This window comes from Balaenoptera physalus (genome assembly GCF_965194825.1).
Source record: "Balaenoptera physalus genome assembly, chromosome: 14".
In the NCBI taxonomy this organism is placed as follows: Eukaryota; Metazoa; Chordata; class Mammalia; order Artiodactyla; family Balaenopteridae; genus Balaenoptera; species Balaenoptera physalus.
Genome location: NC_138893.1, coordinates 7904684 through 7923327, shown reverse-complemented (window position 1 = coordinate 7923327; position 18644 = coordinate 7904684). Strand labels below are relative to the sequence as shown.

The 18644-nt window shown below is 34.0% G+C and overlaps 2 long non-coding RNA genes across 2 annotated transcripts in view; one reads left to right on the top strand and one right to left on the bottom strand.

Moving 5' to 3' along the window:
* LOC309643161 overlaps positions 1-18644 on the bottom strand; it is a 468256-nt gene that overhangs the window by 31895 nt on the left and 417717 nt on the right. The window lies entirely within an intron of this gene.
* Positions 312-8416, top strand: LOC309643164. The gene is made up of 2 exons (XR_014253598.1): positions 312-375; positions 7926-8416. It is a non-coding gene; the product is annotated as an uncharacterized lncRNA (long non-coding RNA).

Here is an 18644-nt window from a genome sequence, read left to right as displayed (position 1 = left end):
ATTGTGAACCAACCAGTTCTCAGTCTTTCTTTGCGTTTCTATCATTGCTATTTTTTATTTATTTATTTATTTGGTTGCACCAGTCTTAGTTGTGGCAGGCGGGCTCCTTAGTTGTGGCTCACCAGCTTCTTAGTTGTTGCACCACGTGGGCTCGTTAGTTGTGGCGTGTGAACTCTTAGTTGCAGCATACATATGGGATCTAGTTCCCTGACCAGGGATCGAACCCGGGGCCCCCTGCATTGGGAGCAAGGAGTCTTAACCACTGCACTACCAGGGAAGTCCCCTCATTGCTATTATTTAAATGAATAAGTTAGTATTTTTGAAAAATGTTCCTCATCTTAGGTTTGCATAATTGTTTCCTCATGATTAGATCCAGTTTATGCATTTTTATCAAGAATACTGTATGAATAATTTTGTATTTATTTCACTGCATCTTATCCGGGGCATGATGTCAGCTTGGTTCTGTATCAGTGATATTAACTCTGATCACATAGCTAAGTAAGGTGTTGACTATTCAATTTCTCCACTGTTAAAATAGTTTTATTCCTTTTATGATAAATGAGTAATCTGAGAGTAGATGCTATAAACAATTGCCCTTTAACTTTAGCAGCCATTCATGATTCTTGCTCGAGTTGGTTATTATTAGGATGATTGCAAAATGGGGATTTTTAAATTTTATTATTCCATTTGCATGCATTGTCAACAATACCTTCTTATTTTTTAACTTCTGTATTATGTTTATATGCATTTATGCATATGTTAATGTATGTTTCCCTACACCTCCAGAATATTTTACCACATTTTGAATTTTTGATAAAATAATAGGTGAAAAATAATAACATAGTAGTATTGTTTGCTTTATTTATTAGGGATCAAGGTGAGAATAGTTTCCTGGGTTTAAGTGTTATATTTATATATTTTTGTAAATTGTTTCTTAATATTTTCCCATTTTTGCTTTTACTGGATTTCTGTTCCTTTATATCCTGTTTTTAGATTCTTAGTATTTCCAGATATTAATACTTTTTATGATAAAACCTGCAAATAGTTTCTCCTATTTGTCATTTGATTTTTGGTTTTGCTTAGAGTATTTTTTCTTTCTATTCTAAAAATTTTCCTCCTTTCTAAGTGGTTGAACTTAATTTTTTATTGCATCTAGATTTTTAAGTCATAGTTAAAATACTTGCCATCATAGCTATGTTATAAGAGAATCAACATTATTTTTACATTTATTTTCTTCGAAGACTTGCAGGGTTTTAGTACTTAGATTTAGATTTCTTTTTTTATTTTTAATTAATAGTTTTTTAAAAATTAATTAATTAATTAATTAATTAATTTTTGGCTGTGTTCCGTCTTCGTTTCTGTGCGAGGGCTTTCTCTAGTTGCGGTGAGCGGGGGCCACTCTTCATCGCGGTGCACGGGCCTCTCATTATCACGGCCTCTCTTGTTGTGGAGAACAGGCTCCAGACGCGCAGGCTCAGTAGTTGTGGCTCACGGGCCCAGTTGCTCCGTGGCATGTGGGATTCTCCCAGAGCAGGGCTTGAACCCGTGTTCCCTGCATTGGCAGGCAGATTCTCAACCACTGCGCCACCAGGGAAGCCCCTAGATTTAGATTTCTGATACATTTGGAGTGATTCTTTTGTGTGTGGTATGAGTGATGAATTCAGTTATGCCTGTTTCTAAATATCTACTACAGAGAGATATTGAATAGTATTGTTCTAATATCTAGATCAGATTTCTATTTTTTGCCAGTTGTTTTTGTCAGTATTTAGTAGTCACAACCTCTTTGAAAATGTGATAACAGGAGCTCTCAAACAGAAGAGCGTTTTCAGACAACATTTCTACATGTAATTTCAGGAAGTTTTTAGAAATCTTTAAAGCCATTCATGAATCATTGTGATCCACGAACCCTACTGGAACAGGAAAACAGAGGGAAACTTATTTTAATCTTCAGAAAGTATTTTTAGAGTAAGTTTCTCCTTTCTATAGATAGATCCAGAGCACACGGTACTGAGTGGTAGTGAGAATGCCTTATCTTCCAATGCTACATGTTTTCATTGAACATGGGAATAAAAAGTGATAAAATTATAAGGACAACACTGCCCCTAGAAAACTGAGCTCATTTTGCCACTGAATCTTCATATTACCGTCAAAGTAATTTTAAATGTTTCTCATTAAAACCCAAGTTATCCAAATCGGAAAAGAAGAAGTAAAACCGTCACTGTTTGCAGATGACATGATACTATACATAGAGAATCCTAAAACTGCCACCAGAAAACTACTAGAGCTAATCAATGAACTTGGTAAAGTAGCAGGATACAAAATTAATGCACAGAAATCTCTTGCATTCCTATATACTAATAATGAAAAATCTGAAAGTGAAATTAAGAAAACACTCCCATTTACCATTGCAACAAAAAGAATAAAATATCTAGGAATAAACCTACCTAAGGAGACAAAAGACCTGTATGCAGAAAATTATAGGACACTGATGAAAGAAATTAAAGATGATACAAATAGATGGAGAGATATACCATGTTCTTGGATTGGAGGAATCAACATTGTGAAAATGACTATACTACCCAAAGCAATCTACAGATTGAATGCAATCCCTATCAAACTACCACTGGCATTTTTCACAGAACTAGAACAAAAAATTTCACAATTTGTATGGAGACACAAAAGACCCCGAATAGCCAAAGCAATCTTGAGAACAAAAAATGGAGCTGGAGGAATCAGGCTCCCTGACTTCAGACTATATTACAAAGCTACAGTAATCAAGACAGTTTGGTACTGGCACAAAAACAGAAATATAGATCAATGGAACAGGGTAGAAAGCCCAGAGATAAACCCACGCACATATGGTCACCTTATCTTTGATAAAAGAGGCAAGCATATCCAGTGGAGAAAAGACAGCCTCTTTAATAAGTGGTGCTGGGAAAATTGGACAGGTACATGTAAAAGTATGAAATTAGAACACTCCCTGACACCATACACAAAAATAAACTCAAAATGGATTAAAGACCTAAGTGTAAAGCCAGACACTATCAAACTCTTAGAGGAAAACATAGACAGAACACTCTATGACATACATCACAGCAAGATCCTTTTTGACCCAGCTCCTAGAGAAATGGAAATAAAAACACAAATAAACAAATGGGACCTAATGAAACTTCAAAGCTTTTGCACAGCAGAGGAAACCATAAACAAGACCAAAAGACAACCCTCAGAATGGGAGAAAATATTTGCAAATGAAGCAACTGACAAAGGATTAATCTCCAAGATTTACAAGCAGCTCATGCAGCTCAATAACAAAAAAACAAACAACCCAATCCAAAAATGGGCAGAAGACCTAAATAGACATTTCTCCAAAGAAGATATACAGATGGCCAACAGACACATGAAAGAATGCTCAACATCATTAATCATTAGAGAAATGCAAATCAAAACTACAATGAGGTATCATCTCACACCGGTCAGAATGGCCATCATCAAAAAATCTAGAAACAATAAATGCTGGAGAGGGTGTGGAGAAAAGGGAACCCTCTTGCACTGTTGGTGGGAATGTAAATTGATACAGCCACTATGGAGAACGGTATGGAGGTTCCTTAAAGAACTACAAATAGAACTACCATATGACCCAGCAATCCCACTACTGGGCATATACCCTGAGAAAACCATAATTCAAAAAGAGTCATGTACCAAAATGTTCATTGCAGCTCTATTTACAATAGCCAGGACATGGAAGCAACCTAAGTGTCCATCATCGGATGAATGGATAAAGAAGATGTGGCACATATATACAATGGAATATTACTCAGCCATAAAAAGAAATGAAATGGAGGTATTTGTAATGAGGTGGATGGAGTTAGAGTCTGTCATACAGAGTGAAGTAAGTCAGAAAGAGAAAAACAAATACAGTATGCTAACACACATATATGGAATCTAAGGAAAAAAAAAAAAAAAGGTCATGAAGAACCTAGTGGCAAGATGGGAATAAAGACACAGACCTACTAAAGAATGGACTTGAGGATATGGGGAGGGGGAGGGGTGAGATGTGACAGGGTGAGAGAGTGTCATGGACATATATACACTACCAAAATGTAAAATAGAAAGCTAGTGGGAAGCAGCCGCATAGCACAGGGAGATCAGCTCGGTGCTTTGTGACCACCTAGAGGGGTGGAATAGGGAGGGTGGGAGGGAGGGAGATGCAAGAGGGAAGAGATATGGGAACATATGTATATGTATAACTGATTCACTTTGTTATAAAGCAGAAACTAACACACCATTGTAAAGCAATTATACTTCAATAAAGATGTTAAAAAGAAAAAAAAAAAAAAACCCAAGTTATGGGACTGTGTATATTAATGACAAAAGTGTTCTAATACAAATTTGTGGTGGTTCTTGCAACCTGCATATAAAAGTTCTGAATGCTATATATGTAAATATGGAAATCAATCTAGAAATAAAAATCAGTCAATTCAGGATTTACCTTATATGTTCGTGCTACTTTTTAAACTTATTTTAAAATTTTCTACAACTTCTTTCTATATAAAATATCTACTTTTCCAGTCAATCAGTATCATTTATGAATTGCTACTTTTTACCTTTAGTTAAATAACTATATGTTGGAAGCTGGTTCTTGACCAATAATTTGGTTAAGTTAGTGAGTTCTGCAGTAGATAAGAGACTAAGTCAACCAAAAAATAATATTCAAAGGATCAGCTTTTCCTTATGTGAATACAATTTCTTTGTCTCTTCCAGGTAACATGAGTTCTAGTCAGCCAAAACTGTACCATGTATACACTGGCCTTTCAAATAATTTCCATGTATGCAGGCTTGCTAAACAGAAACTATTTCTTACAATGACTTTCATATAGTATATCCTTAAGGATCACCTTCATGGGCAAATTGAAATCTAACATAAAAAACAGATACAAATATGGGACACTAATTTTTCCTTTATTATGCTTATAATAGAAAAGAAAAAGTTAACTAGATCCATTACGTCCAAACAGTGTTTACTAGAACCACTCAACCTATCAGCTTTGACAGTTGCCTCATTTTGATAGCATGATTCATACCACTTTGCTTTTGTTTGGCTCAATAGATTTTACAATGCAGGCACAGTAAAATGTACTTTGAGGTAAGCAACTCCTTGATCTCAGAAGAACTCCGAACAAGTCACTCCTGCTGTGTTAAATAATAATGCCTGTAATTCTTTTTTCTTCCAATACATTTTTGTGGGTTTCTAAAATATAAAATCAAGCTGTGAAATTATATGGATACACAGATCTTCATTTTTGTTTTTTTCACTATAAAGGGGGCAGGAAAATCTCTGTCCTTTGATTTTTATTTATTAAAATTGTTTTCTCATTTATGAATTAGATCCCTCTGGCTTGCTCAAAGAATTTTATCTAAACCTCATTATCACTCATAATAATGTGGAATGTTGGGATGAAAATCACTCAATTAGTTTTTATTTCAATAACTAGAATATACAGAATTGACATTTTTTAAACTTCTGAGCAAGGCATAAACAAAGCCAAGCCCAGACCTTCCCATCAAAATTAATTCTTGATGAAGGTGTCTCTAAGAGAAACTATCTGCACAAAAGAATCGTATAAGCTTTCAAAAACGAAAGGTTTTCAAATTCTTAGGCTCCACTCAAAATCAGGTGAAGCAGTCTCATGAATCAAGGTCCAGTAATCTGAACTTAGAAGTAGTTCTTCCCATAAAGGATCCTGCCTTCTAGTGATCATACAATTACCACTTATTCATTCTTCGTCTTCCAGAGATATATAGGAAATAAAAAGAGAATTTACAAGTCCCAAACACAATAATACTGGCTTTATCTTTGCCTTTTGTTGTTAACTGTACCAGAATTCTTTATTTCTTCTTCTGGCTTCAAATTACTGTCTCTTGTCCTTTTATTTCATACCAAAGGAATCCCTGCAGCATTTCTTGTTGGGCAGGTCTGCTAGTCACAAACTCCCTCAGCTTGGTTTATCTGAGAATGTCTTAATTTATCACTCATTGTAAAGGATAGTATAGCCAGATGTAGAATTCTTGGTTGACAGTTGTATTTTTTTTTTCTTCTTTAGCACTTGAAGCACATCATCACACTCCCTTCTGGCCCTTATAGTTTCTGTTCAGAAATCAGACTTTAATCTTTTGAGGGTCCCTTACACTGATGAATTGCTTCTCTCTTGCTGCTTTCAAGATTTTTTGAGGGGCTCTGTCTTTTGATAATTTGATTATAATATGTCTCAGCATGGTTCTCTTTGCATTTATTATTCTTGAAAATTGTAAGCTGCTTGAATGTAGACATTTGTGTCTTTTATCAAACTTGAGAAGTTTTCTGCCATTATTTCTCAAATGTTCTTTGTGCGCTTTTCTCCCTCTCCTTTACTTCTGAGATTCGTTTTATGTGTATGTTGTTATGCTAGATGGTGTCACAGAGGTCTCTTAGGCTCGGTTCATTTTACTTCATTCTTTTTTCTTACTGCTCTTCAGAGTAAATAATTTCAACTTACCTATCTTCAAATTCACGGATTTTTTCTTCTACCTATGCACACCTGCTCTGATACCCTCTAGTGAGTTTTTTGCTTCAATTATTGTACTTTTTCAGCTCCAGACTTTTTATTTAGTTTCTTTTTATATTTTATATCTCTTTATTGAAATTCCCTATTTGTTCACACATCATTCTCCTGGTTTCCTTTAACTCTTTGTCCGTGGTTTCTGTTAGTCTTTGAACATATATAAGATAGTTGATTTAAGTCCAATGTTTATTTCCACAGGGACATTTAAGTTATTTTTTCTCTGATAGCCCTTATTTTTTGTTTCTTTTTATGCTTTCTAATGTTTTGTTGAAAACTTGACCTTTTGGATATTATAATGCAGTAACTCTAAAAGTCAGATTATTTCCCCTCCTCAGGGTTTGTTTTGTGTCTTGCTTTGCTCTGTGGCTGTTTGTTTCTAAACTATTCTTGTAAAGTCTATATTCTGTGTCATGTGTGGCCTCTGAATTCTTGGTTCCTTAGCTTGTCAGCTAGGGTTTTGACAAAGATTTTCATCAATGCCAGGAGCCAAAAAAAGATGAAGATAGATATATGGAAAAGAAAAAAGAAACCTCTATAGTCCCTGAAAATTGGCTCTGTGCTGGGCCACTTCAACACTCAGCCAGTCTATTTCCTATTTACAAATCTGCCTTAGCTTTCAATTCTTACTTTCACTGAGTCCATAGATCAGTCAGCCATGGGTGAAAACTTAGTGTCTTTCTGGCCTTTTCTGAACATGTGTACTACTTTGGGCATGCATGTGGCTTTTTAAATTCCCCTGCATACACAAGTGCTTTTGAGTGCCTTAATTTCCCAGACACTTTCTCCCCAACTTTCCCCCCAGGTTTTCAGTGCTCTTATTTTCCTCAACTGCAATATCTTGCCTCAGGTGGCTGCATATTGTTTTTTCGTATTATTTTGTTCTCAAGGAATTCTCACCACTTTTTCAACTTTCATGGGTTCTGAGTTAGCTGAAACAAAGACAAGCTCCTTGTATCACCTTTTTAAGGAGTCCCCAGACTCAGTAGAACCGATTCATTGAACGTAAAGTTGGCTCTTCTCCCTTCAGAACCAGTGACCAGCATCCCATACTAGGAACACAAGCCTCCATCCTCAAGATCACCACTGAGCCAGTGGTGGGGTTGGGGTAGAAGCAAGCACAAAGGTCACAAAGCTTCCCTACTATCTGAAGTTGCCTTCAGTGTTGATTCAGCACTATCTTGGTTCCTGTAAACCTCTGACTGCTTTCCAGAGTTCTGACAAAGTTTATTCATAGAATGTTTCCTGGATTTTTTTATCTTCTTATGGAAGGATAGGCCCATGGAGCTACCAAGTCTGCTATTTTCTATGATGTCACCTACCATGTAGACTTTTTTTTTTTTTTTAAACATCTTTATTGAAGTATAATTGCTTCACAATGGTGTGTTAGTTTCTGCTTTACAACAAAGTGAATCAGCTACACATATACACACGTTCCCATATCGCCTCCCTCCCGCATCTCCCTCCCTCCCACCCTCCCGATCCCACCCCCCCAGGCGGTCACATAGCACCGAGCTGATCTCCCTGTGCTATGTGGCTGCTTCCCACAAGCTATCTATTTTACATTTGGTAGTGTATATATGTCCATGACACTCTCTCACCCTGTCACATCTCACCCCTCCTCCTCCCTATATCCTCAAGTCCATTCTTTAGTAGGTCTGTGTCTTTATTCCCATCTTGCCACTAGGTTCTTCATGGCCTTTTTTTTTTTTCCCTTAGATTCCATATATATGTGTTAGCATACTGTATTTGTTTTTCTCTTTCTGACTTACTTCACTCTGTATGACAGACTCTAACTCCATCCACCTCATTACAAATACCTCCATTTCATTTCTTTTTATGGCTGAGTAATATTCCATTGTATATATGTGCCACATCTTCTTTATCCATTCATCCGATGATGGACACTTAGGTTGCTTCCATGTCCTGGCTATTGTAAATAGAGCTGCAATGAACATTTTGGTACATGACTCTTTTTGAATTATGGTTTTCTCAGGGTATATGCCCAGTAGTGGGATTGCTGGGTCGTATGGTAGTTCTATTTGTAGTTCTTTAAGGAACCTCCATACCGTTCTCCATAGTGGCTGTATCAATTTACATTCCCACCAACAGTGCAAGAGGGTTCCCTTTTCTCCACACCCTCTCCAGCATTTATTGTTTCTAGATTTTTTGATGATGGCCATTCTGACCGGTGTGAGATGATACCTCATTGTAGTTTTGATTTGCATTTCTCTAATGATTAATGATGTTGAGCATTCTTTCATGTGTCTGTTGGCCATCTGTATATCTTCTTTGGAGAAATGTCTATTTAGGTCTTCTGCCCATTTTTGGATTGTTTGTTTTTTTGTTATTGAGCTGCATGAGCTGCTTGTAAATCTTGGAGATTAATCCTTTGTCAGTTGCTTCATTTGCAAATATTTTCTCCCATTCTGAGGGTTGTCTTTTGGTCTTGTTTATGGTTTCCTCTGCTGTGCAAAAGCTTTGAAGTTTCATTAGGTCCCATTTGTTTATTTGTGTTTTTATTTCCATTTCTCTAGGAGCTGGGTCAAAAAGGATCTTGCTGTGATGTATGTCATAGAGTGTTCTGCCTATGTTTTCCTCTAAGAGTTTGATAGTGTCTGGCTTTACACTTAGGTCTTTAATCCATTTTGAGTTTATTTTTGTGTATGGTGTCAGGGAGTGTTCTAATTTCATACTTTTACATGTACCTGTCCAATTTTCCCAGCACCACTTATTAAAGAGGCTGTCTTTTCTCCACTGGATATGCTTGCCTCTTTTATCAAAGATAAGGTGACCATATGTGCGTGGGTTTATCTCTGGGCTTTCTACCCTGTTCCATTGATCTATATTTCTGTTTTTGTGCCAGTACCAAACTGTCTTGATTACTGTAGCTTTGTAATATAGTCTGAAGTCAGGGAGCCTGATTCCTCCAGCTCCATTTTTTGTTCTCAAGATTGCTTTGGCTATTCGGGGTCTTTTGTGTCTCCATACAAATTGTGAAATTTTTTGTTCTAGTTCTGTGAAGGATAGGCCCATGGAGCTACCAAGTCTGCTATTTTCTATGATGTCACCTACCATGTAGACTTTTAAATCAGAAAACACATTTTTTCTTTTTCATCTCTTGTTTGTGGAAATCAAAGCTAAGTAAAATTTTATTTTATTTTTCTGATTCTGGTAAGAAATGGAAGTGATTGAGAGGATCTTTTCTGTTATGGAAATGTCTATAATGCAGGTTACATCCTGCATTTTGCTCCGTTTTTTTGTTTGTTTGTTTGTTTTTAAGTGGAGGGCTATTTGTGAGCTTTTAATTTACCCCCCTCCCTGTCCACCACTTGCCTTATCCCTTATATGATACACATACTATTTATCCATAAATGGCTATGGATAGGAGCAGTAAGGAAATGTTCCTGATTAGGCCTGGTGGATTACAAAAATGTATTATGCTCTTTTGGAAATATAGTTGCCAAGTTTATTAAAAAAATGAAAGGTATAAAATATGAACCCCACTGTTCTCCTTATTTCCTGTATAAGTTAACCACAGACATTCCCCTTCTTTCTTTTTAATCTTGGCGAATTGGCTGTACTCCTTATTTTCAAAGTCAACCTCTACCTCTGTTTTTCATCTAGTTACTTCCATTGTTCTCCAGATTTCAAAACAGTACCTGCTCTTTAAAAAAACTGATCATGTGCTTATGCTGTCCTGGTTGTATGAGTAATAATCAACTACCTAATGTGTATACATGCCTTTCAAAAGTAAGGAAATAATAATCAATCAGAAATATTTTTGTTATTTCATAATTTTATAAAATAAATAACTACTTTTCTCCTAGTACACTCTAAAGCATTAAGAAAGTCAGATTTTTCTTTTAAGTAAGTTTTAGAAGTCTGAATGTGTCTTTTTGAGTCGTAGCAAAAACTTTAATAAATTTTAATCAAAATTTTATTATTCTTAAATGTTGGATAAAAATCCTTTAAAACTGAGCTTACCTCATTACGGAAGGAATTAGCTCTGCCCTGAATTTTGCTTTTTTTTTAAATTTAATTTTATTTATTTTTTTACACAGCAAGTTCTTACTAGTTATCCATTTTATACATATTAGTGTATATATGTCAATCCCAATGAATTTTGCTTTTTGGCTTAAATAAAAATGTATTATTGTCTAAAATTATAGGTAATGTGATTTGATAATGTTTTATTTACTTAGTTTTTCAAATCTTAGGAGAACAATACATTTTAAAAATATCAGTCTATCACTGTAAATAATAAAATTATATCTTCATTTAAAAAGTATTTAATTCTTAAAATTATCATATATTCACAGTTTTGTAAAATATGGGGCATATTTAATAATGTATTATAGAATATTTAAATTAATTTTAAGCACTGAAATAAATAAAATCTATTTTTATTATTAAGAAATGTTTATATAAACCATAATATTTATAATTTCTCATAGTACTATTGAATTTGTAATAAAATTAAAGAATATGTATGTATATATGCAATCATATATATCGTTTATACACACACATGCACACATATATATACACACAGGACACTTTATTAATCAACACATTTACTACTATACATGAGTTAGTAATTATTTCTTAGTTTGATTTGTTAAATATTTCTAGTATTTTCTATTTCTTAGTCAGAATAAATTATAATTTATTTACTTCATTATTAAAATAGTCTTTCAGGAATTGTGTAAAGTCCTGGGACACAGAAAATAAAAATGAAACCTAATGCTCATTCTGATATTAGTTAACCTGACATTATGGATACATTACAGATCTACTGCTGCTAATTTGGATGTGCTTTTCAGTACTAGTTTATTATTTCAGTTTGAAATATGTGAGGTTTATACAGTTACCATATTTTAAAGCTCCTTCATATCGTATTTCTCAAATGGATTTTGTAGCCTTGAGAAAGGTCACTAAAAGTCAGGATAATTCTTAGCTCTATATGGAAACCAAGATCTTCCAAACTAAATATACTAATTAGGATTAAATTGTTAACATATACCTCAACCATCCTCCTTTAAACATTTTTTTGAAAAGAATGAAAGAAAAAAGCACACTAACATTTAAAATCTGAAATATTATTTTTTTATCTTAAACTACATGTTTAAGATATATTTTTTTTCTTTTTGAAATAAGACTCTTATGAGGGAATTGTCCCAGTGCAAACTATATATCTAAATATGGAAAGAAAATATGGATCAAAACCTTTAATATTAATAATCTATGACATCAAGAAAGCCTATTTTTGTTTGCAGATATTGCTATGAACAAATGAAAGGGTAGGTTGTGCAGTCTTTTCTGAGTTTTCACTGAACTTGGTTAGGTATTGCAGAGGATGGCTAGTGTCACTTCACATGTATTTTTTGTTTGGTATAATCTATTGATGATTGTGAACAGAGTTATCAGTAACAACTCTTTCCCGAGGGATAAACTAAGCGAACAACAAAACATTACGATAAACTGTGATCAAGGTTAAATGAACTCTTCAGCATTGCAAGGAAAGTTCCTCTGAAGCCAAATCACTAAGGGCCAAGTGCCAATACCTGATTAAAATCTGGAGAAGGCTGGCAGGGGCTGGCTGAGCAGGGATACCGGGTGCTGAGATAAGTGGAGCCCTGGAAAGAGAGAGAGACAGATTAGCATTTAGAACCTTGGTACTCATTTCTGTCAATCTAATTGTTAACAAGGATTACTCGAGAACACAGCAGAGAAAACTACCGCAGTGAAAAGGATTAGAAACTTTACTGCAGCCAGGCTCCTGCCACTTTTACCTAATGCATCTGCTGCCATCAGTAGTCTTATTCAATGTCTTTGAGAATTCTATTTCTATTTCTAATATTTTAGAAAATTCTTATTTCAAGGTCATTTAATTTTTTTCTAAAGAAGTGTAATGTTTAGCCATATTTTACTATTTTCCAGGTTCAGGTAAATTTAAGTAAATAGTTCACATCATTTTTATATGTTACAAGGAAAACTTTGAGATTGCAGTGTATTTTGACAACTGAAGTGTTTTTTAATTAAAAAATAATCAAGTTCTTGAAATTTCATTTTTTGAAAAGGTATCAGCTGATGCTTAGAAAGTATCTAATTCAGTCTCAAACATGGTGTGAAAATTATATATTGTCTCAGACAAGTGGCAATCCAAATTCTACCTAAACATATTCAGAGACAGAAATATCAAGGCTTAAATGGGCAGTACATTACTTCTTCAGAAACCTCTACAGTTTATAAGATTCTACTGTACTGAGTCAAAATTTAAGTTCCTATAATCCCTAATCATTGATGTTAGTTCTGCCCTCTAGAGTTAAAAGAGAAACTCACTTCTACGTATATATCTGCAAATACTGAAACAATTGTCCTGACTATTCTTTCTTATAGGCCTAATAGAATTACTTTTTTTTTACTTATTTTTTGTAATTTGTATGCCATGGCTTATAGTTTCATCACTTACACATGTATGTGCCAAAAATATTGTTTACTTTTGCTTTAACTTTATACAAAACCATCTAACTATGTGAAATATTCTGGCACTTTACTTTCATGAATTATACATCTCTAAGGTTCTTCTAAATGTAATTTTAGTTATTACATTTTCCTTGCTGTATAATATTAAATCATATGAATACACAACATCTTGCTGTTTTCGTTATATTTTGCAGTTATGAGAACAGTTTTCAAGTTTTTTGCACTTATGCAGAGTGGTTCTGTATATCTTGGTACACTTTGCAAGGCTTCCTACTTGATATAAATCTAGAAGTGTAATGTGTTAATTGCTAGGCCTCTGGCAAAGCCAGTGTTCAGTGAATATTGGTTTTGAGCTTTCATACGGCGTGTTATCCATTATCAGCTGCTGACGGTTAAACCAAGAGTGCTTCAGTTTTGCTATTTCTGTATTTCAAAATAAGTATAATAATGTATATAAAATTTAGGGGAAAAATGCCCAAAGGAATGACACAACATTATAAGCCATCACTCTACACTTTTAAGAAAATGGGAACTCTTTTATGATAGAAAGGTTTCTTGTGAATAATACTTAACTGACATGATAATCTGCTATCAAAGTAAGAAAAGAGCCACAAAATAATTTCTTCAAAACATGCTGGGACAAAGTGAGAGAGTGGCATGGACTTACAAATACTACCAAATGTAAAATAGATAGCTAGTGGGAAACAGCTGCATAGCACAGGGAGATCAGCTCGGTGCTTTGTGACCACCTAGAGGGGTGGGATAGGGAGGGTGGGAGGGAGACGCAAGAGGGAGGAGACATGGGGATATATGTATATGTATAGCTGATTCACCTTGTTATAAAGCAGAAACTAACACACCACTGTAAAGCAATTATACTCCAATAAAGATGTTAAAAAAAAAATGCTGAAATTGAAAAGGTTAAAGGATACTAAGCTATGTGGATCAGGGTCTGATGCGATCTCCTTCATGCACATTTCTTCTCCTTTACATTGCTCTTTTCTTTCCTGAGACATATTCCACTTACTGCTATGTTTCCTACCCTTACTGTCTAATCAATAATTTATTAAAAGCCATTGAATAGAATGAGGTCAAAGACAAAGTTCTTATTAGATGTCTTCATGTTGATATCAATCTATTCATTAATATCCTAAAGACATTCATAGGAACAGAACCTATTCATAGGAACTGTCTATTAAATTAGCTAAGCACATTGTAAGAGAAACAATACTTTGAATTTTTTCCAATGAGGAATTTAACAAATGCTCTAGCTAAATTCAGCATTCATTATATTAAAAATGGAGGCATGATTTCCAAGTCCAATACCTAAAAATTGAATATGTTTTGGAGTATTTATTCTTAAGGAACACATCCTGCACCCTTGGACCTTCACTTAACTAGATACATGAATAAAACTTCTAATAATTCATTATATTTCTTATGAATTGCAGTAACAATTTTCAGTTGTAAGAAAATTTCAAAATTTTCTTAATTTTGAAATTCTGGACACCTGTCAACTTGTCTCCTAATATCTCTTACTTTATTCAAGATTTACATAGGTTGTCAGCAACCATTTATCAAGCTGATCTAAAACACTGTTTAAGGTTGTGGAATTAAATCATGGGGAAAAGATTATTTGAAATGGTTACAGCAATTCAAAATAAATTAATTAATTCATCTCCTATGTTGGTCCTTTTTGGTCCTATGGTAAAAGATGTGTATGCATTAACAGTACAAGGTCTCCATCTCTGAGATACTTTATTAAGTGAAAAAAGGGAATATAACATGTAGCATGGGATATATACATTTATAAACACAAATATGCACTGATTATAATAGTGTCTCATTGACTACCTTTTGAGAAGAGTTGAGAATCAATTAATATGACAAGAGAATGTTTATACATTTGAATTCTTCATGAAAGAATGAGAAATTTATAATTCAATGTTAATTGTTATAAACTCCATTTCAACATTAAATTTAAATGTAAAATGGTCTTTGGATAATTTAGAAGTGCTCAGAAAGCAAGTTAACGAATTGAGGATAGGACTGTAAAAAGCAAAGTACATAAAATTTTATGGAAAAATGAGAAAAAAACAGGATAGACCAAAACAGATTCATCTGAGTTAAGTTTAGAATCAAGAGGAAATAATCAGCTTTTAAAATAAAGTGATGCATTTTCTATACTTTTAGATGAATCCATATTTATGGAGTTAAATATAAAATAAGATGCAGTTTTGGTAGCTGCTTCAGAACTAAAAATAAGAAGATCCTGGGACTTACCTGGCATTCCTGTAGTTAAGACTCTGTGCTCCCAATGCAGGGGGCACAGGTTTGATCCCTGGTCAGGGAACTAAAATCCCGCATGCTGCAAGGCATGGTCTATTGTTATTTACAATAGCCAATAATGTAAGCAATCCAAGTATCCATCAACAGATGAATGGATAAAGAAGATGTGGTATATATATGTATACATAGTATATGTATACCAACATATAATGGGATATTACTCAGCTATAAAAAGAATGAAATTCTGCCATGTGCAAAAAATTGCATGGACCTAGAAAGTATTAAGCTTAATGAAACAAGTCAGACAAAGAAAGACAAATACCATGTATCATTACTTACATGTAGAATCTAAAAAATAAAACAAATGAATGTATATAACAAGACAGAAACAGACTCACAGATACCAGTGGGGAGAGGGAAGGAGGGCAGGGCAAGATAGGGGTATGGGATTAAGAAATACAAACCACTATGTATAAAATGGATAAGCAACAAGAATATACTGTACAGCACAGGGAAATATAGCCGTTATTTTGTAATAACTTTAAATGGAGTATAGTACAATCTATAAAAATATTGAACCACAATGTCGTACACCTGAAACTAATATAATATTGTAAATCAACTATACTTCAATTTAAAAAACCCAGAAGATCCCAAGACATAGGTAGGGTTTTAGAAGAAATGCCTATTACATTGAGAAACTAATTAAATATGTATGTTTACTATCTTATGCACATTGGAATTGTTATAATGGGACTGATTATTAATAACAGGAAATATTCTCTCAGTGGTCTCTATAAGCACCTTTTTAAAAACTGCATTACTTCTTCAGCATCATTAAATTTTTTGCTTTTTTACATACATGTTATGCTTTCCTTTTAATACCTATTTTCATGTTAAAATGTAAGGCTTATCAGACAATTATTTTCAAGTATGCCAAAATCAATCAATACAAACAATTTTTATTTATTTGTGTGTCTAATCTTATTAAATCTAAATATTCCTAGGTAGAAAAAATGTACATAATGAATGGCTATAAATAGTAACCATAATTATATGTTTTTAATATTCTTTTTAAATTTGCCATTAAGAATATCTTTAAACCAATTAAACATCATCCAATTTTTAAACAAATCATGCTTTCTTATTGTTTTTATTTTATCATTATAAAGGTACTCACAAGAAAACAACAAATTCTTTTAATTTTCACAAACACTGATAATTCAAATAATTATTTAAAACCAGAGGTACATTGAAACTACTAAGCTACAAACTTAACCAGGAACTTCCTACTCCAATAGTCCATTCTTCATTCACTGTTTTAAAATAAATATTGAGGATTTGTTTTTGTAAGGCACTATGTTTGGCAATATGCAGAATAAAATAATGACTCTTAAGGTCTTTGCCATTACAGGCTAAGATGAGAAAAATGTATCCAAATAATAACAATACAATACAGAATGATTCATTTAAAAGTAGTAAAAATTAAAAATTCTACCACAAATGAAAGGTGATTAAGCATGGAAAAGATAATCAGTATTTAACAATACATGAAATAAAGAACAATTCAGTTAACACTAAAACCCTACAATGCGTAATTTGATACCCTTTAGATTTTTTTCTTCTTTTTTTTTTTAAACATCTTTATTGGAGTATAATTGCTTTACAATGGTGTGTTAGTTTCTGCTTTATAACAAAGTGAATCAGTTATACATATACATATGTTCCCATATCACTTCCCTCTTGCATCTCCCTCCCTCCCACCCTCCCTATCCCACCCTGCTAGGTGGTCACAAAGCACAGAGCTGATCTCCCTGTGCTATGTGGTTGCTTCCCACTAGCTATCTATTTTACGTTTGGTAGTGTATATATGTCCATGCCACTCTCTCACTTTGTCACATCTTACCCTTCCCCCTCCCCATATCCTCAAGTCCATTCTCTAGTAGGTCTGTGTCTTTATTCCCGTCTTGCCACTAGGTTCTTCATGACCTTTTTTTTTTCCTTCCCTTAGATTCCATATATATGTGTTAGCATACTGTATTTGTTTTTCTCTTTCTGACTTACTTCACTCTGTATGACAGACTCTAGGTCCATCCACCTCACTACAAATAACTCCATTTCGTTTCTTTTTATGGCTGAGTAATATTCCATTGTATATATGTGCCACATCTTCTTTATCCATTCATCTGATGATGGACATTTAGGTTGCCTACATGTCCTGGCTATTGTAAATAGAGCTGCAATGAACATTTTGGTACATGACTCTTTTTGAATTATGGTTTTCTCAGGGTATATGCCCAGTAGTGGGATTGCTGGATACCCTTTAGATTTCTAAAGCCATTAAATGCCTTGAAATTGCTTAAGTTCATCATAGCAAATGTTAATTATCATTATGCCACATAAATACAAGACTAGGCTTTGGAATGAGATTCAGTTTTGGTTTTGTCTTTGTCAACTGTGTAACAACTCAGGAAATTAGATATTGTTTTTACTATTCCTGTTACTAATGATAATTAAACATAGTGTAATTTCAGTCCATACAACTTTGGAGAAGATAGAGTTTGCCTGCATAGCTCAAGGCATAAGAATGTCAATTTTTTTTATTAATATGGATTATGCAACTATACATTACTGATGCATTTTAATGCACAAGAAATAACTTTTATATATTTCATGAAATGCATTATTAATCTTTTGAAACATGGTGGTGACCATCAATATTTTTTGTCACTCTCTATTACGAAATATTGGCAGGCTGACATTAAATATGACTTTCCTATATATTACCATTAAGTACCATCACCTCTATGGATATTTCTCTCTCTCATATTGGGGAAAAGAAACTAATTTATATTCTTCCATTTTTATCTTCTGCCTATATATGCAATACTACTCATTTGAGAAACTCACTACTTTTGCATTTTAGTGGCCAAGTAAAATCAACCATAGCTCTGTAAAACTGCCTTCTTTGCAGATCTTTCCACCCCCCTCCCGAAAATTTTCAGTAAGCATATAAGGGTTTTTTTAAAAAAAACATTGTCTTAGGGTTTTTTGGTTTTTTAAAAATTATTTTATTTATTTATTTTTGGCTGTGTTGGGTCTTCATTGCTGATCGCGGGCTTTCTCTAGTTGCAGCAAGCGGGGGCTACTCTTCATTGTGGTGCACAGGCTTCTCATTGTGGTGGCTTCTCTTGTTGCAGAGCACGGGCATCAGGCGTGTGGGCTCAGTAGTTGTGGTTCGGGGGCTCTAGAGCGCAGGCTCAGTAGCTG